This window comes from Chinchilla lanigera, unplaced genomic scaffold (genome assembly GCF_000276665.1).
Source record: "Chinchilla lanigera isolate Chin_1 unplaced genomic scaffold, ChiLan1.0 scaffold00001, whole genome shotgun sequence".
In the NCBI taxonomy this organism is placed as follows: Eukaryota; Metazoa; Chordata; class Mammalia; order Rodentia; family Chinchillidae; genus Chinchilla; species Chinchilla lanigera.
In genome coordinates, this window is record NW_004955402.1 from 60698461 (window position 1) to 60702692 (window position 4232).

The window sequence follows — 4232 nt, forward strand, 5'->3', positions numbered from 1 at the left end:
ATGGCAGGGATATATAAAGTCTCAGCTCTTTATCTGAACTCAGGACAACTCTGGACCCCCATCCCTCCTTGCTGTGGGACAACAATGACCTTTCTTGAAGCTAGTCTTCTTTTGTCCTCCTTTCCATAGTTGACCCAAAATCACCCCTTTTATGGAACAAGCCCCCACATACTGGCTGTATCTCAATATTGGCTTCCAAGGAGGTCCAACCTGTGACACCAGCTTCCACTAATTCACAGAAGAATTTGGAGAAACTAACTTTTCTGCAAAAAGTACGGATGGTTTGGTTACCTTCAGAGAGAGAGGGAATGAAGAAGATAGATAATCAGATAACAATGAATGGATCTCTGCTGCCTTTGGTAGAAGGAGATGCTATGGTTTGGATCTAAAATGGTCCCCCAGAGTGTCATGTGTTTAGAGGTGCAGTTGTAGGAAGGTAATTAGATCACAAGGGTTCTATGTTTATCAGCAGGGCAATACATTTAAAAAAATCATTTTCATGGTATTATTGGGAAGTGATGAAAACAGGAAGGACAACCTGTTTGAAGAGAGTGGATTTTAAAGAAGGGGCCTTGGGGACTTATTTCCTCTCTGGCCCATTTTTCTCAGTCCATTTCTGTCTGACAGTCTCCCTCACTCTCTGCTTCTGGGTTGCTATGAGGTGAGCAATTTTGCCCCAACACACCCTTCTGCTGTGATGTCCTGCATCATCTCAGGCCCACAACAATGGAATCAGCCTACCATGGACTGAAACCTCTGAAACCCTGAGCCAAGATAAATCTTTCCTCATTTGTTTTCTCACAGTGAGCTCTTTGAGTACTTCTCACAGTGACAAAAGGCTGACTCTGTTTTTTTAATCTCACAGAAACCAGGTGAGCTAAACAGTAGTTTCCCATTTGATGGGTGAGTAAGCCAGGCTCAGTCAGACCACATTTGGAAGGTGTTCTGAAAGAAAATGTCAGAGCCAGACTTGTAGCAACGTGTGATTCCTTCTTCAGCACATCTCTCACAATTAAATAAGTAGAAAGTACAGTTATGCAACTTCAGCAATGTAATCCCAGAATGCAGTAAGGGGGTGCTGAAGATGGCTACAGTGAAGTTGTTATATTTTCTACAATTGCTTTTTGGTGAGCAGGATAACTGAATTGCTGCATTGTTTTTGCTAATATACAGGTTTCATTATACTAAAAACCAAACAAGGGCATCTTTTTCTCAATGTAATGATCACTGTGATTCACAGAACTCCAGAGTAATCACCAGGAATTGGTATACAGCAGGGAGGAAAATGGCCCTGGGAAGGCTAAGTGGCCCTGTTAGGGCTCACCCTGTGTCTACATAGAAAGAACATAAATGTAGGTGGTTAGGGTCAGGGGCATTCAGTGACAGCAAGTTAGGGCACTGTCACTAGAGAGCAGCTTCTTGGCTGGCTCAAAGAGCTCAAGGGCAATGTGCCTTACCTCCTTAAGTTCATCCTCGTCTGGGCTAAGATTGTGCAGCTGCATAAGGACACATCCCTTGCCCAGAGGGAGACATACCAACCAGTACAGGCTTGCCATACTGGTCCATGCAGCCAGAGTGCCATCGGGTCAACAGATTTATTCCAGAGAGCCCTCATGACCCACCAGTCTTCAGACTCATCTCGGTGGGATCCCCTGTCCTCAGCCTCAGCACAGGCAAGCACATACCTTTGGTGTAGGAAACCCTTCACTTGGCATTAAGCCCTATTCAGAGCAGTTTTTAATCATTCTAGAGACAGAAGCAAAGATGGGAATTTAGTTTACCCAGTCACTAGATGTGTTCATTCAAATTTCAGTCACGGAGTATTCACTTTTACAAATGTGTTAACTGGGCATCACCCTGGGAGCTGATGGAAACAGAATGGCTTGGATCCTTGAAAAACACTTAGACTCTGTCAGTTCCAGAAAATACTCACATCATCATGGCTTGGCTAGCTTTTTTTTTTGTTCCTTTAAAAAAATATACAGCTTTAATTTATGGACAGAAATACACTGGTTTTTCTTCTTTTGCTTTTCTGGTTTTTTTTTTTCTTTGCATCATTGATTTGCATTTTTACTTAATCTTATAAATTAGAAAACAATACCTGAGACGACTTCAGGGCCTTGTCCTTTCCTTCATAGTTTAACAAGGAAGCCTTGCCAGTTTGGTCAGCTTTGGTCAGCTGTTTCAACTTCTCTGAAGTGACTGCTTTGCTGTACAGGAGGACCACATCACTGACACTCCCAGGGCCCACTTCCTCCATGGTTATCACTGGAAGATTGGACACCACTTTAATCTCTGGCACCAGCAGGTTTGGGATGAAGTGGAAGTTTGACAGTGCATCTAATTTAGGAAGAGGGAATCCATCTTCTGAATTTCTACGTACTTTGGATTTTCTTCTTGGGTAGATTATTTCTCATTTGATGTATTCCTGCTCATAAATTTCAGCAAGGCCCAACTTATTCTTCTCATGGTCTAATGTTAAACACTTTTTACATTCATAAACATCTTCTTTAAATTTTTGTTTACATACTACACCATCCCAAGCTTGACCTCTCATCCTCTGCTTAATGATGTCTTCTAGTTGGAGGGTGGTTTCCTCGGTGATCACAGGAGCCATTTGGACAGCATGGTTGGAGTGCAGGATCTCCTCCAGGAGACTGTTCTCTGGTCACTTCTGTGCCGTCAGTTCCCCCTGAAGCTGCCAGAGCCTTTTTTCCCAAGAGCTCTTTCTCTGAAGATGCAACTTTTCATTCATCTTCTCTTGTGTTTTTTCAAAAGAGAGTTTAATTTTATCAAAATCTTCCTTACCATTTAACATATCTATCTGTATTTTCCTCATCTTCTGGCAAAGCAAAATCAACTGTTTTCAAGCCTTCTTTATGTTGCTGCATCTTCCCTTTCTTCAGGGTTATTATCTTCATTTGTTTCAGAAATGCTTTCTTCATTGGCTTCTTCTCCAGCAATTTTTCCTCTTCTTTGTCTGAACCATCTCATTGTCATGCATACATGGTATGTCTTCATTGTACTCAACTGGACCAAAAACTGGAGAGATAGCCCACAGAATGGCAGAGAGTATTTGCAAACCACACATTTGATGAGGTTTTAGTATCCAAAATGTGTAAGGAACTCAACAAAAGCAGGAAACAAATAGTCCAATTTGAAAAATAGAAAAAAGGCACTAATAGACCTTTTTCAAGAAAAGATCTAAAAATACCCAACAGGTACATGAAAAATAATTCACCAGCAAAATATAAATTAAATCTGCAATAAGACACCATCTCACAGCTGTTGGAAGGGTTAGGATGATAACATGAAAGGTAAGTGGAGAAAATGGAACCTTTGTACATTGCTGCTGAGAGGGTAAATTAGTACAGATACTATGGAAAATGGTATTGAGGGTCCTCAAAAGCAAAAGCAAAGTAACAAACCTTAGAAGCTGACATACATATGATCCAGTAATTCCACTTAGGACATATTTTCCAAGGATTTTAATGAACTTAACAAGAGGATACCTGCACTCTATTTATTGTACCATTATTTGCAATGGCAAAGATAAGAAAACAACCTTTATCCACCAAGGGATGAATGGAAAAAAAAAATTTGGTATATACACCATGGAATACTACTGAGCCTTAAAGAAGGGGGAAATCTTGTCATTTACAGCAACATGGCTGAACCTGGAGGACATTAGGATAAGTGTAAACCAGGAGAAAAATACAAACACTTAATGATCTCAATTATTTAGAAACCTAAAAATACTGAACTCATGGAAGCAGAGAGCAGAATGATGGTTGACAGGGCCTGGAGGGCTGTGTGTGGAAAGGGGTGGGGAATTATTGAGCAAAGGGTACCAAGTTTCAGAGAGGCAGGAGCAGTGGATTTGGAGGTCTATTGCTCCACAAGGAGACTATAGTCCACAATGATGCAATGCATACTGTAGATAAGGAAGACTAAGTTTTGAATGTCTCACCATAGAAAATGATAGGTAAGAGAGGTGATGGATACGTGTTTGCTTCACCTAACCATTTTTCATTGTATATCTGTACCTAAGCAGCTTACTGTACATTGTATCCCACAAATGTACACAATTACTGTTGTCAAGCAAAATAATAGTAATAATAAAAATTCCATATTCATTGTGCTGGTATTTGATACTGACTTAAGTACATTTGTGCTTGCAGATTGAAGTATAGATCACCATTGTGGAGTAAAAATAAATTTTCCCTACCTCA

The 4232-nt window shown here is 40.5% G+C and overlaps 1 pseudogene; it reads right to left on the reverse strand.

Moving 5' to 3' along the window:
• Positions 1–2080: 2080 nt before the first annotated feature.
• LOC102014307 lies at positions 2081–3091 on the reverse strand (annotated as a pseudogene).
• Between the last annotated feature and the right edge of the window lie 1141 nt (positions 3092–4232).